The sequence below is a fragment of the Petromyzon marinus genome, chromosome 10 (assembly GCF_048934315.1).
Source record: "Petromyzon marinus isolate PM22_M1 ecotype Great Lakes invasive population chromosome 10, UKy_Petmar_22M1.pri1.0, whole genome shotgun sequence".
Taxonomy (NCBI): Eukaryota; Metazoa; Chordata; class Hyperoartia; order Petromyzontiformes; family Petromyzontidae; genus Petromyzon; species Petromyzon marinus.
In genome coordinates this window covers 5,910,203-5,925,576 of record NC_133676.1, presented here as the reverse complement: position 1 = coordinate 5,925,576, position 15,374 = coordinate 5,910,203, and the positions used below count along the sequence as shown (strand labels likewise).

Here is a 15,374-nt window from a genome sequence, read left to right as displayed (position 1 = left end):
TTATTTTACCAAGTCAGGCCCACTGACCTATGTAGCTCTTTTCACAAGCAACCTGGCCACAAATTATATCTCAACAAAGTGGCTTATTACGTGGAAATGTATCGCAGCCAAATTCTCTAAACGCATAATTGATTCTAAATGTGCAGGGAAAACACCAGAGGACCTGGAGAAAAAAAAATCCACGCGATCACAGCGAGAACATGCACACTCCAAATATACAGCAGGCGTCAGGGTCGGGATCGAACCCACGAACCTCCTGCATACCAAGCGAGGGAGTTAACATCTCCTCGCCATCGTGGCGCCGCGCGTCGCACTGTGTTGTACTGCGCGCCGCGAAGGCGCGTGTGTGTTGTACTGTTGCACCCCGTCGCTTGCGAAATGGGGAATGGACGCGAGATCCCGCCAGGGATGCAAAGAGACACGAAACGTGGAGGATGTATGCCTCTACTTCCTCTCTCTTCCAGTGGGCGCACCACAACGCGTTCTGCCAGTCTGCGTGGCGCTCAGCGAAGAGGCGTCTCTGTTTATACGTGCGGCCTGCCTTGAGCCTGGTGATTTCTGAATGTAGGGAAATGAGAATTCAGTGTTTGTACATTTTAATCCTAATACAGCTCTTTCCGTGAGTGTGTTAGTGGGGAGCGGTAGTCCGGCGTTACGAACCCGGCGACCCGAGTTCAATTCCCGCTCACGACCAACACCAGTGACGATTGTTTGAACCAGTCCTGGGCCTCCCTAGGTCGACTCAGACTCAAATGTGTACGTGTGTAACCATCACTACTATGAAGACAAAGGCGGCCGGGCTTGGTGCTGGCCACCCACCGCTTCGTGTGTCGTTCCGGCTTTCATAGGCACTTGCTAACAGCACTTGCCCCAACAGTCGGTGGGGGCTATACGGGGGATCTTTGTCTTTGTGTATGTATTACAAAAGTGTCACAATAAACTAACATTTTCGTCTTTAAATTAAAAGTCTCAAATGCTGCGTACTCTTGGATACACGAAGAAGGGTCATTACCGGAAAAGTCGTCTGTTACATCCTTATTTATTTACATTTGAATGTGTTGAGATTTTTTTTACATTTTATTTAATGCAGCCAAGGTGGCTGGCAAAATGAAAAAACTCGCGACACGTCGGTGCACAGCAGGAATCTATTTACCAAATGAGACGTTTCCACTGCGGACGTCATCGTGACTCTGACATTTCCTCACCGTTACCACAGATGGTGGGCACGGGACCCATCGACGGTCGGGGGTGTGAGGAGGTGGGGGGGGGGGCTTGAACGGAACGTCGACTCATCCGCGTACAACGTCTCTTTAGTAGATCCACAGTTGGATGAGATGAGGTGCCATCTTCGGCGCCGTGCGAGTCGGGCGGGGGGGGGTGGTGGAGGTTATCTGACCATACTTCACCACGCTGGTGTCACTGCGGGTCGGTGGAGGCGGGGAGAGTAGACACGAGAGAGCAAGCAGGGGGCGTTGGGGAATACAGGCGACGAGGAGGTTGCGTGAGATGCGTGACTTTCAGGAAACTCCATGGGAGGGAAGATATCATTTGACAGATGGCGACGGCCTTTGTCGTCCAGCAGTGGATAGGCCACGGTTGCTGACGATGATGATGATGGACCTCTGGGTGGGATGGCTCGCGAACCCAAGGAGGCCTGAACCTCCTTGCACGTTCTTGTTTTATTTCATCCTTTAATCTTTAACTAAATAATGTTTAAGGGGTCAGTTACGCGCGAGCTCGTTTTTTTCTTCTTCCACTGACACGCCGATTATATTCGCATCACCTGCAGCCAGGAAGACCTCGTCAACCCACTCCGCACCGCGGCCAACAACGCATCATCCGCCCGTCATATCATCTCATCTCTTCCGTGATTTCAGTTCCTTCCCATTCTCCCGTTCTCCACGTACCAATCTCCCCCCCACCTCGGGAAGATATGTCCATGATCCCCCCACACTCGATGTATGTTTTAAGATGTTGTTTCTGCTTAATTTGAACGCAAGACAAGTATTCCCTTGCGGCAGTTCGGCCAGACGGGAACCGCGACAGAGCAATGAAATGATGTTGATGATTCTTTAGATTGCCATATATATAAAAAAAGCTTTAATCGAATTATGTTAGTATTAATGTACTGATTGTGAGTTATTTTTTTTGCTTGTTGATAAATGTGGGCTTTGGCAGTGGAATGTGACGGACTCCTGTTTGGAAAGCTGCCAGCCAGTGGTGTCTTTAACGTCCACCTTGCAGACGACGGTACGCTTTGGTAAGCCGCCACAGCACCACTGCGCCCAAGTTAGGGCTCAATTTCAGCCGCAGCTTTCTGGATCTGAACTCCAAAAAATATCCTCCTTCACCCCCCCACCCCCCACCATACAACAATGTTCTTTGAGAAATTAATCACTGGTTAAGTGTAATAAAGTGCCAGTCTTTCAACAATATACTTCATGTCCTCTTCCCTCCTCAAAACAAACTATTGACTTGCAACAATCATTATTGGTAACTAAGTTCCATCAATCGAGACGATCATTATGGAATGCAACTGCCGTTGGCCTCACAGGGGTTGTGATCGTGCACCCACGACAATGTCCGCCGATCCCCTCCGCATGAGGTGAAGGCACCAAGATGGAGGCTCTCTCCCGGCCTCCCTCCTTTTTTTCGATCACAAGAAATGCAACAAAAATGCTCGGTTATTCGACACTTTGCTTTGTTCATCGTTTTAGTTATTACATGCGTAGCTTTTATGGCCTTTAAAAAAGAAAAAAAACCCATGAAATATAACATTTAATCCCTCCCTCCCTCCCCCTGCCCTCTCTCGTCATCACTGACAGATTCCCGAGGTCATTACGAGGGGACGGTGGCAGCAATGTCTCAACCCTTCTCCGACCACCCCCACCCCGGAGCCCCCCCCCCTCACTCTACCCCGTTCCCATAATGCTCTACGGCAACGCTTACTGATTTTGTGTTCGGTATTGCTTTTGCTTTGGCTGGGCTGGCAAGATTTGTATGGAGTAGGCGTGGATACAGCACATTTAGTCGGACAGCAGGTCGCGTGTGGTGGGGTAAATTTTGTGGGCACTCCCTTGTTTTCCAATACGTATGGAGAGCGTGGAAGAGCAGGGCCGAAATACCCCCCAGAGAGGGCCTCCGTCTAGGGCAGTTGGGCTGCACCTTTTGAGCTTTCTGTGACATTTAACTGTGGGTGTGAGCGTCGCAGCCCGTGGTGTTAGCACAAACAACGAAACGGGGTTGGGTCGGTACCACTTAGGGTTGCAAATGCCTCTCGTACCCATCATCGGGCAAGACGCGCAGTACCCATTCTGCCTGTATTATGGACACACTTCATATTGACTTGAATATCATACGGATGTATCCCTTCACAATTATTTTCTTTTCCAAAACAACATTTGTCTGCCAAACACACTACGACACGATTCATAATTGGGTTACTTTGGGTGAGACCGTGCAGGTATGCTAATTCTTGAACGATTATAATACAACCTCCCTTCACGATATGTTTCTCTCTCTCATCAAAAACAGCTACCACCGTGACCTTGCTATCACGTAGCGTTGTGATCTAGAGATAACATTATTTCAGAAAATCATTGTTAGCATTGGTCACCCAGGACTGGTACCAGTAAGATTTTTTTTCTGGGAGGAGGAGGGGGGGGGGGATGAGGAATCAATGTTAATCTCAAGGTCTACGCATAAGTTTGCTGGGAGATCTGCCGTGCATCTCAGCGAGCAAAAGAGCCCGGGCAAAGGAAACCGTGTGTAATTGTTGGAGTGACAAATCGTGCAGCCTTCCTCGCGGGAAGCGGCCAGGCGAAGCAGAGCGCGCATTCATCCCCTCTCTCCCTGCGTGGAACGGAAGACATTCCTGCACTGATGTGCAGACGGCAATTATGCACGGACCGCATGCTACTCAATTCGTTCTATGTGCGCGGAACGGAGAGATCTACGTTGCACACACACATACACACTCGACACACACATATGCATACACGCGCGCAGGAAGGCATGCAAATGCACAAACCCACGCACACGCATTGCAGGCACGATGACACGCATTGTAGGCACGGTGACATGTACGTGCGTATACATTGCACCGTGCGCACGCATGCACACTCGGGCACGCAGGCACACACGCACTCATGCACGCACGCACGCACGCTTACACATGCTTATATATTGCACTATGCGTGCACACTTACGAACTTACACAAACGCATGCGTGTGGCCCATTACGTACGTCCACACGCTCACACGTGCACGCCAACACTTATTCACGCATGCACCAACACGCTCGTGCATACACACACGCAACCAAACACGCATGCACGCACACGCACGCACAAAAGCATGTGCAACCACACACGGAATTACACACGCATGCACACGCAGCCGCACACGCATGCACACACATACGCACGCTCAAGCACACACGCACGCACATGCATACACACATACACGCACGCACACACGCGCGCGCGCACATACACACAAAGACAAAGATCCCCCGCATAGCCTAAACAGACTTTAGAAGCAGGTATTGTTAGCGAGTAGCACGGCACGCGAGGGGGTGGGTGATCAGCATCACGCCCGGTCGCCTTTGTCTCTTTTGAGGCTGAGTCGACGCACATAAATACACATACACGCACACACACACGCGCGCACACACACGCGCACACACACGCACGCGCGCGCGCACACAGGGGCACACACATGCTGGGCATTGCTCGCTCTGTCAAATTGCAGGTTAATTGCTACACGATGTCTCGCGGTCGATAACGTGGGGGGCTTTTGCAAGAGGCTCAACCGTGGCACGCGCCTCGCGAACAATCCTCATGCGCGCCGCCTTCTTCACACTGCACTATTGTTTAACGTAAAAAAAAAACTCCAAACCCCGTAACCAAAAGGGGGCATTAATATATTTCATACGAATATAATATATTTGTAAAAAAAAATGCACAGTTGTCATCATTGCCCTCCTTTTTTTTGGCGTGACCTGTACGGGGGTAAAGGTGGCTTCTCTGTGTTTGAGGGCACTCACACTGAGAGAGAGAATGAATGTAGCGCGAGCTGGTGAGCCCTTTAGCTACAATGCGCATCAAGCAGCGAACATTCAAAACATTAGCATTATTTTGCGTTCTGTATTTGTGCCACTGTATTGGATGGGCAAAAACGGGATGGGTTGGGGGGGAGATTCTCAGTTGAGTTGCAAAAATCTGTCATTTCCCAGCAAACTGTTAAAAAATGATAAATGATATGCCTTTGTGCGCGGCTAAATACCTTTAATGTCTGATAATTATCGCTATTTGAGAGCTGACGTCGACGAGAAGATTGTCCGCTATTTGTAATTATCTGCATTTTTCCAAATTGCCCACAATTTTGAATGCTGTACAAGTTCTCGACTGCGCCAATTTCATCAGTCTAATGAAGGGCTAACACGCGCTCTGATAAAGCCATCTCGCATAGAATATATAAGCGGAAACGAGGCAGTAGGAAAAACACGTTTTCACACCTGCGACACGAATCCCGGTCGCGCCACAAGCCGGTCGCGACGCGAGACGAGAGGGAAACTGCTAGGAACCGCGTGTTACACACACACACACACGTGTGTTACACACGTGTGCGCAGTGCGCGCGCGTGCGTTTATCCGAGCTGAGAAATCCCAGCCAAGGCCTTTTGGGATGTTCAACAACAACCAGCCCCGGGTTCCTGCGCGGAGCTCGTAAACGTTTCCAGGTTCGAGGCGCCAACCGAGGGGGCCCTTTTGCCTCCCCCTCCGGAGCGAATGTCTGCCACGAGGATTGCGGGTAAGAGTGCGCACGGACTCCCGCGCGCTGTGGTTTACCGAGACGTCTGCTGCCATCGCCGCCGCCGCCACTGCTGCTGCGTTTTGCGGGTTATTCTGTGTGCGCGTGTGTGTTGGCGCCCATACCAGCTCGGGGCTAAGTGGTATAGGCGGTAGCCGGCTGCTGTCGCGGCGGCGGCGGCGGCGGTGGTGGTGGTCTTTAGCGCGGTGCGGTGTTGTTTGGGTGGGGGTGGTGGTGGTGGCGGCGGCTCTGTAGGTGTCTCGCGGATGTGTGTTGTGTCGCCGTGAGTTGCGGCGGTTTTGTTGCGCGTGAACTGAACTCTTTTTTTTTGCGTTCGCCAAAGAAACCAAGGGCACGGGAGCTCGCGTGAGACACCCACCACGGTTGTTATTGAGATGCATTTATTTTTTAAGACGTTGTATATGCGTCCGTGAGCCTGTGCTCTTTGGCTGTGCCATCTTGCCGCTGTCTGTTCCCCTGCTTCGGCTGCTGTTGCTGCTGCTAATTAATTCGAGGAGCCACTGCAATGCGGCTGAAGCGCACGGATTGCTGCGCTGTGAAGGCGACACGAGGCTGTCAGTGTCGGGCAGAGGCACGCGCGATGCATTTCGCCGCGCTAAACGCTCGTCACAACGATACGTGCTTCCTATACGTGTATTTAAAGGTGCTCGCTGATAGCACTTGCCCCAACAGCTTGTGCAGGCTATGGGGGGGGGGTATCTTTGTCTGTGTATGCATATGTGCATGTGTGTGCATGTATGTTTGTGTATGTATGTGTCCCTGCACGTGTATATATCTGTATGTCCCTGCGTGTGTGTGTGTATACGCATGTGTGTCCGCATGTGTGTATGTATGTCTGTATGTATGTATGTGTGCATGTAGGTGTGTACATGAGCAAGTATATGTGCATGCATGTGTAATATACACGCGTGTGCACATACATGCACATGCGTCTTTTGTTTGCACATGCGCGTGCAGTGTACGTGCCTTGCGTTTTACGAAAAGGAATTGCTTTGCGCGTCCTCGCCGAGACGATTATATATAGAAAAAAAGACCCCACTGCGTTTCACGGCGACACGGGGAGCGATGTTGCTCGACACATACGCGACAGAGCGGCTCCGTAAGCCAGAAGCGCTGGGATGCCATCATCCGCCGTCTGCGGGATCCGATCGGATCGAGGCGATCCCTCGGCGGTGTCGAGAGCCGCGCCCCGAAACACTGCGGCAGAATTGGGTTGGGTCCGCGTTTGCGGAGTGAGCGGCGGTAACGCGATGCGTCCAGCAGGGAGGAGAGGGGGGGGGGAAGGTGCCTTCTCGTGATGGTGGTGGTGATAGAGATGTGGGGAGTGTGAGGAACGGGTAGGGGGGGGGGGTCGAGGAAAATCCCCCCACCCACCTCCGACGCCTTCAAACTAAATCGGAAGTATTACATCTGAAACCGTGACGACGATGAGCGCCCCTCCCCCCCCCCCAAACGCGGGGCCCGGGGCGGTCGCCCCAATCCGCCGTGTACCCTAGGGACGGCTCTGGCGAGGAAGGTGGTGATGGTGGTGGTGGTGTGTGTAGTAGGGGTGGCGAGAGGGTGACGGTGCCTGATGGTGGTGGTGGTGGTGGCGGCGGTTGTGATGGCGGAGTAGACTGAAAAAGGTGATGCCGGTGTCACGGTGGTGGTAGAGGGTGAGGAAGGTGGTGTGAGGGGCGAGGGGGGCGGGTTGGTGGAGGCGAGGAGGCGTGGTTTGCTCTTCACACCGCATGCTCACCACCGAGCTCTCCAGCGTGCAGGGACTCAGTACTCGGTACTTGTTCACCGCGGATTCTGCCTGCTCAGCTGGTCGAGTCGCTGCCCATGTCTGGCAACAGCCCTGCGTCATCTTTGTCCTGCAAAGCGATCCACGCGCGCGTTGCTCTTCGCTAATTAAACCTGCAACGCTGTGAATAATTCAGGCGACGATTGTGTTTAGGTAAACAAGACGAGACACAAATTAGGCGCGGTGGGGGGGCCGGGGGGGGGGGCGAGGGGGGGGGGGCAGCCCCTCCTCCACTCCCTATGGTCCCTTGAACCTAAGCCGTGCGGTGTGCGCACGGTTCATGCGTGCACGCACAAATGTGTCAGCGCGCACTATCCGTGCGTGCAGATGTCTACATACGTGTGCACGCGTGTCCTGTGATGACATTGGGTGACCTTCGTACGCTCGCGTATTGTATCCCCCCGCCCCCCCCCCCTCTTTCTCTCTTCATCGACGTGATATCTCCTGGCTCAGAGACTTTGGCGGTGACGGCCTTCCTTCCATTTAGCTCTGTCCATGGTATTTGCTCAAGAACCTTGCATTGTGCACCGATGTAGTTTGAACTTGCTTATGTTTACACACGTGCGTGAGTTATGACATATATTTATTGCACATGGATGCCCGCACCTGGAAGGTGAGAAAGATGGACCTATTCCCGCCTCGCACCTTGACATCCGACTACACCTGTCGAATAATCATTCGCGTCATGCGGCTTCCCCCCACACAGGCATACGCCTCTATATTAAACACATCCAGAGGCTATCTTTAAACGCGCCGCTGAATGCGTACGCATGCAACAGCAATGTACATATGTCCGTAGGTTGTTGAAATCGTCCCTTTGTCGCATTGCCGTACGGAAAAAAAAATCATCCAATATAAAGAACCGCACGCGCAGGGCGTGCTTATATACAGTATATATATATCTCTTACTTATGCACGCAGTGTTCAACGCGGTAAGTTGTAATGTTACATATCTAAATATTAAACTACTATACACACGCGATATATGCGCACGCCTATTTGTATGCGCATTGACGTGTGTGTGTGTCTGTGTGTGTGTGTCTGTGTGTGTGTGTGGAGACGCTGCTGCTGAGACTGGAGCGTGCCACTAAGAGATGGGGCCTTACCATCAGCCCCACCAAAACTAAGCACCTGCCTGGGTATTTTGTACAATCGGACACTCCACCCCCACAACTCCCAATCGGTGATGGGGCAGTTGTGGAGAGAGTGGAGAGTTTCCCATACCTGGGCAGTGTGCTTATGACCGGCTCCAGTTTAACAGCAGAGGTCTCACTCCGAATCAGTCGAGCGGCAATATCTTTTCATCGGTTGCATAACGCTGTGTGGAAGCTACCTGGTCTGTCGCTCCGCACTAAGCTTTAGGTCTTCTCGGCCACGGTCATTCCCTCCCTTCTCTACGCTTGCGAAACGTGGACCCCCCTAATTGAACATCTTCGCCGGTTAGAAACATTTAGGCTAGCCTGCCTACGATCCATCCTGGGTTTAACCAGGCTGGATTGTGTGAGGAGCTCACAAATCCTTGAAAGATCTGGGCAAGGTCCCATCGGTGAGCTCCTCCGGCAGGCAAGGCTGCGTTGGCTGGGTCATGTAGCCCGCATGCCCAGCCACCGCATGCCGAAACAGCTTTTGTTCGGCCGGATCGAGGGGGCTAGACGGGCGCGGCATTGGCTAGAGAAGAGATGGAGTGATGTGGTACAGGAGGACGTGGAGCTGAGTGGACTTGCCGATGACTGGTACCAGCGGTGTCAAGATTGGCCTCTGTGGAGGAGGCTCGTGAAGGATGCTACTGGGCAGTTGGAGGCAGTCGCCCTCCAACAACAACGGAGGGCGGAGGAGTGACGCTCACAACAACGAGCGGAGCGCCGGGTGGCTAAAGCACAGCAGGTTGGCACAGTAGGGGGCACAGGTGGTGCATCAGCCAGTCATCTTAGTCAGTCGACCCGTCGCACTTGGGTCTGCCCCGTGACCTCCTGCCAGCAGGCGTTCGACACTTCACGTGGCCTCAAAGTGCACATGGCCTGGCACAAGCGTCGTGGTGACGTCACCGCCACTTAGTGGCGAATGGCGGTTGTTGTTGGTGTGTCTGTCTGTGTGTGTGTCTGTCTGTGTGTGTCTGTCTGTGTGTCTGTCTGTGTGTGTCTGTGTGTCTGTCTGTGTGTGTGTCTGTCTCTGTCTGTGTGTGTCTGTCTGTGTGTGTCTGTGTGTCTGTCTGTCTGTGTGTGTCTGTCTGTGTGCGTGTAACGAGGGGGCGGTAGTGGGAGCGGTTAGCGCTACGCTGCGCTATGAACCCCGGCCTCCCAAGTTCGAATCCTTCTCACGGCCAACACCGGTGACGATTATCCAAACCGGTTCCGGGCCTCCCCTAGTTCGACTCGGCCTCAAAATGAGTACCTGATGCGGTGTGTGAACATCGCTACTGGGGAGACAAAGGCGGTCGGGCGTGGTGCTGGCCACCCACCCCCTCATGTGACGTGCCGGTCTTCATACAGTGAGGGAAAAAAGTATTTGATCCCCTGCTGATTTTGTACGTTTGCCCACTGACAAAGAAATGATCAGTCTATAATTTTAATGGTAGGTTTATTTGAACAGTGAGAGACAGAATAACAACAAAAACATCCAGAAAAACGCATGTCAAAAATTGTATATATTGATTTGCATTTTAATGAGGAAAATAAGTATTTGACCCCCTCTCAATCAGAAAGATTTCTGGCTCCCAGGTGTCTTTTATACAGGTAACGAGCTGAGATTAGGAGCACACTCTTAAAGGGAGTGCTCCTAATCTCAGCTTGTTACCTGTATAAAAGACACCTGTCCACAGAAGCAATCAATCAATCAGATTCCAAACTCTCCCCCATGGCCAAGACCAAAGAGCTCTCCAAGGATGTCAGGGACAAGATTGTAGACCTACACAAGGCTGGAATGGGCTACAAGACCATTGCCAAGCAGCTTGGTGAGAAGGTGACAACAGTTGGTGCGATTATTCGCAAATGGAAGAAACACAAAAGAACCGTCAATCTCCCTCGGCCTGGGGCTCCATGCAAGATCTCACCTCGTGGAGTTGCAATGATCATGACAACGGTGAGGAATCAGCCCAGAACTACACGGGAGGATCTTGTCAATGATCTAAAGGCAGCTGGGACCATAGTCACCAATAAAACAATTGGTAACACACTACGCCGCGAAGGACTGAAATCCTGCAGTGCCCGCAAGGTCCCCCTGCTCAAGAAAGCACATATACATGCCCGTCTGAAGATTGCCAATGAACATCTGAATGATTCAGAGGACAACTGGGTGAAAGTGTTGTGGTCAGATGAGACCAAAATGGAGCTCTTTGGCATCAACTCAACTCGCCGTGTTTGGAGGAGGAGGAATGCTGCCTATGACCCCAAGAACACCATCCTCACCGTCAAACATGGAGGTGGAAACATTATGCTTTGGGGGTGTTTTTCTACTAAGAGGACAGGACAACTTCATCGCATCAAAGGGAAGATGGACGGGGCCATGTACCGTCAAATCTTGGGTGAGAACCTCCTTCCCTCAGCCAGGGCATTGAAAATGGGTCGTGGATGGGTATTCCAGCATGACAATGACCCAAAACACACGACCAAGGCAACAAAGGAGTAGCTCAAGAAGAAGCACATTAAGGTTCTGGAGTGGCCTAGCCAGTCTCCATACCTTAATCCCATAGAAAATCTGTGGAGGGAGCTGAAGGTTCGAATTGCCAAACGTCAGCCTCGAAACCTTAATAACTTGGAGAAGATCTGCAAAGAGGAGTGGGACAAAATCCCTCCTGAGATGTGTGCAACCCTGGTGGCCAGCTACAAGAAACGTCTGACCTCTGTGATTGCCAATAAGGGTTTTGCCACCAAGTACTGAGTCATGTTTTGCAGAGGGGTCAAATACTTATTTCCCTCATTAAAATGCAAATCAATTAATAATATTTTTGACATGCGTTTTTCTGGATTTTGTTGTTGGTATTCTGTCTCACTGTTCAAATAAACCTACCATTAAAATTATAGACTGATCATTTCTTTGTCAGTGGGCAAACGTACAAAATCAGCAGGGAATCAAACACTGTTTTCCCTCACTGTAGGTGCTTGCTAAGCGGCTAAGAGCACTTGTCCCAGCAGTATGTTACAGGCTATACGGGGGATCTTTGTGTGTAATGACCCTGTGTAAGTGCATACAGTATATGCACCGTACGTGTAGTGTAGCGTGTGTGTTTTGTGAAATTACTACGTAGACACGTAATATCAGTCATGATCATGTGACATATATGGCGAAACATATGAATGCACTACGCATTTATAGAAGTATACATTCTTTGCACATACAAGTATCCGTGTAAGCATGCTTATACACATACATGCTTACCTACATGTGCGCGTCTATGTATACACGTGTATGCACGGACGTACCTGACGTATGCATGTACATATAAAACAACGTATACATGTACGTGTATGTGTATACACACGTACGTGCGTACATGTATACACGGATGTAGTGTGCATGTTTGTTGGGATAAGGGTAAGGACGCCCGCCCCTCCACTCCCCCCGCACGTGTGAGAGGAACACGAGACAGGAAGATGGGGGAGGAGGGGTGAGGAGGGGTAGGGAGGGGTAGGGAGGGGTGGGGAGGGGTGAGGAGGGGTAGGGAGGGGTAGGGAGGGGTAGGGAGGGATGGGGAGGGGTGAGGAGGGGTAGGGAGGGGTGAGGAGGGGTGGGGAGGGATGGGGAGGGGTGAGGAGGGATGGAGAGGGGTGAGGAGGGGTGGGGAGGGATGGGGAGGGGTGAGGAGGAATAGGGGTGAGGAGGGGTAGGGAGGGGTGAGGAGGGGTGAGGAGGGGTGGGGAAGGGTGAGGAGGGGTGGGGAGGGATGGGGAGGGGTGAGGAGGAATAGGGGTGAGGAGGGGTGAGGAGGGGTGAGGAGGGGTGGGGAAGGCCGAGGAGGGGTGGAGGGGTGAGGAGGCAGGAGGGGGGATTAGGAGGGATGGGAGGGATGGGGAGGGGTGAGGAGGAATAGGGGTGAGGAGGGGTGAGGAGGGGTGGGGAGGGATGGGGAGGGATGGGGAGGGATCGGGAGGGATGGGGAAGGGTGAGGAGGGGTGAGGAGGGATGGGGACACGGGAGGCGATGCAGGACAGAGGGGATGCGATTCCTCTTTTGTTGGCGGTGGTGCCGTTTTGCTGTTTCCTCCGTAATTTCGGAGCACGAGGAAACAAAAAGAAATCGCACTTAATTAGGTGGCCGGGTAAAAAAAGGGAGGGGGTGGGGGTTTCGGAGGGAGGGGGTTGCACGCGTCTTAGAAGCCACTTTGCCGGAGATTATCTCAATTATTTCTATTCACACTGCGCCTGCAGTCACAAAGGGAATAGAGATGCTTTAGAGACATGGTGTGTGTGTGTGCATGCGTCGCCTGTGTCTTTGTGTCTCCTGCATGTGTGTATGTGTGCGCGTGTAATATGTGGGGAGCGGTGGCGTAGCGGTTAATGCACTGCGCAACGAGTTTGATACCCGCTCACGACCAATGACAGTGGCGAAACAATTTGAAACCGCTCCGATCCAGCCTTAAATATGAGTACCTGGTGCGATGCGTAAACATCAGCAGACAAAAGGCGTGGTGCTGAACACAACCCCCGTGTGTGCAATCCCGGCCTTCATAGCTGCTACTCGCGAACAGCTCTCGCCCCAACAGTCTGTTAAAGGCTATACGGGCGATCCTTATGTGTGTGTGTGTGGGTGCCGCACTTTTTGAAGCTAACGTCTTCGGAACTGTGTATTGAATCCTTCCAAGATAGCGCGCATAGCCTCCCAAACACGTGCTTTAGGCAGCAGCTGAAAATTGCGAAATACAATTGCACTGAAAATGGCACTGCGGTGTAGAGTGGGCGGATGAAAAAAAATAACAAGAAAAACATCTGAAATGAATGAATGTGCGTGTATGTGTGTGTGTGTGTGTCCCGGGCCATCGCTTAGAAATTAGATTTTAATCCAAAATTCCCAGCATTTATTATTTTTCTTTAATCTGCCCACCCGACCAATAGCCATCTCGTTCTTCCCCGTGCACCGAGCAATGTGAATGCTCTTGCCATGGTATGTGTTTTACTAAATTCGTTTTACCGTGGTTGCAGCAGCAACAACAACAACAACAGGTTATATATAGGTGGGGTGGCTGCGTATTTTATGTTCTCGTGTACGCACGTGTGTGTGCGTATGTACGCGTGCAATCAATGTGTGTGTTATGTTTGTATATATATATTATGTATGTTATGTAGTATGTATGAAGTGTCTGTCTGCAGCTGTAACCTGTTGTGTATTAGGTGGTTAATTTTAGCCGGAACGTTTGCAACTCTGATCCGGTGGTAATTATGTTGGCTACTCGCCACATCCATCGATGTGGCGCGTATGAACACGTCCATATGATTGATTTGAATAATAGTGTGCAATAATACGGGATTATTATGCTAGATTCGCATATCTTGCATTCTAGTGTTAGTGCCTTATGCCAACGACGATCCCGACTCCAAAGCACAGGCAGCCCATAGTAACGTGTAACGTACCACGTGTATGCACTTTCTATATGGACGTCGTGTATGTACCTTGCGTATGTCCTTTGTGTCACTACTTTGTGTGTATTTACACCGATAATGCCGGACTACAATATGCATATCAAATGTAAATTTGTTATCAAGGTATTTGATTGACAAGCGGGATGTAAACATTCATTATATATGTGTGTGTGTAGTGATGATATACAAAATGTACACGGTTAAATGCAATTCAAATGTAGATATAAGGGCGGTGCTAAAAGTTTGCATGCAGCGTCTTTGAAATCACTGCAAGAGTCTTGATCAGTGCGTTAATATATCTGCTGCTCACTGCTGCTGCCTGTATGTGTGTAGTGCATACTGTGTATACACACATATATGTTTACATATATGTTTACATATCTGTGTGTATACATATATGTTTACACAGTACGATTGTGTCGCGGTTCGAGTGCTGCGCTACGAACCTGGCAATTCGAGTTCGAATCCCGCTCGCTGCCAACACCAGTGACGATTGCTTGAATCGGTTCTGGGCCTCCCCTAGGTCGACGCCGCCTCAAATGAGTACCTGATGCGGTGTGTAGTAAACACCGCCACTGGGGAGACAAAGACGGCCGGCGGTGATGATGGCCATAGGTGCTCGCAAACAGCACCTGCCCCAAGGCTATACAGGGGGGGGGGGGTGTCTTTGTCTCTGTATTAATTTATTGCGAGTCGTGACGTCACTAACAAGGTAATCATTATTGATCAATCGAGCTACGTTCATGGTTTGTGTTCAGTGTTCACCGACTGATTGATACGCGACCCCGTTAGCAATTTCTGCTGGATGCATCTCTTGGGGGAAACTCATTGGCTTCCTTGCTGCCACACACACAACAAGCCGCTATTCGCCGCTAAGTGGCGGTGACCGCAGCGTTTGTGCCAGGCTAGGTGCACTGTCAGGGCCGTCGCCTGACAGTATGGAAGGCTCCCTGCCGGCAGATCACGGGAGGACATATCCCAGGTGTTATGGGCTGTCTAAGATATGACTGATAGATGCATCCACCTGTGTTTCTCCACTGTGTGCCAATTGTGGTAGCGAGTAGCTGTTCAAACACAGCTACCAGCTACACAGCCGTATACGTATTCACAAATATAATGCCGTACGCTACTTATAATTGCAGCATTACAACAAGGATATATGTATAGCGTGTTTTACTTGAT

The 15,374-nt window shown here is 51.2% G+C and overlaps 1 long non-coding RNA gene across 2 annotated transcripts in view; it reads left to right on the top strand.

Annotated features, from left to right (window-relative positions):
* The first annotated feature begins 4,842 nt into the window (after positions 1 to 4,842).
* LOC116941048 (uncharacterized) overlaps positions 4,843 to 15,374 on the top strand; it is a 106,312-nt gene continuing 95,780 nt past the window's right edge. The window contains exon 1 of one of the 2 annotated variants that reach the window (XR_004402633.2): positions 4,843 to 5,813. This is a non-coding gene — a long non-coding RNA (uncharacterized LOC116941048). The remainder of the gene's footprint in view (positions 5,814 to 15,374) is intronic. The other variant, XR_004402632.2, reaches the window with a different exon arrangement.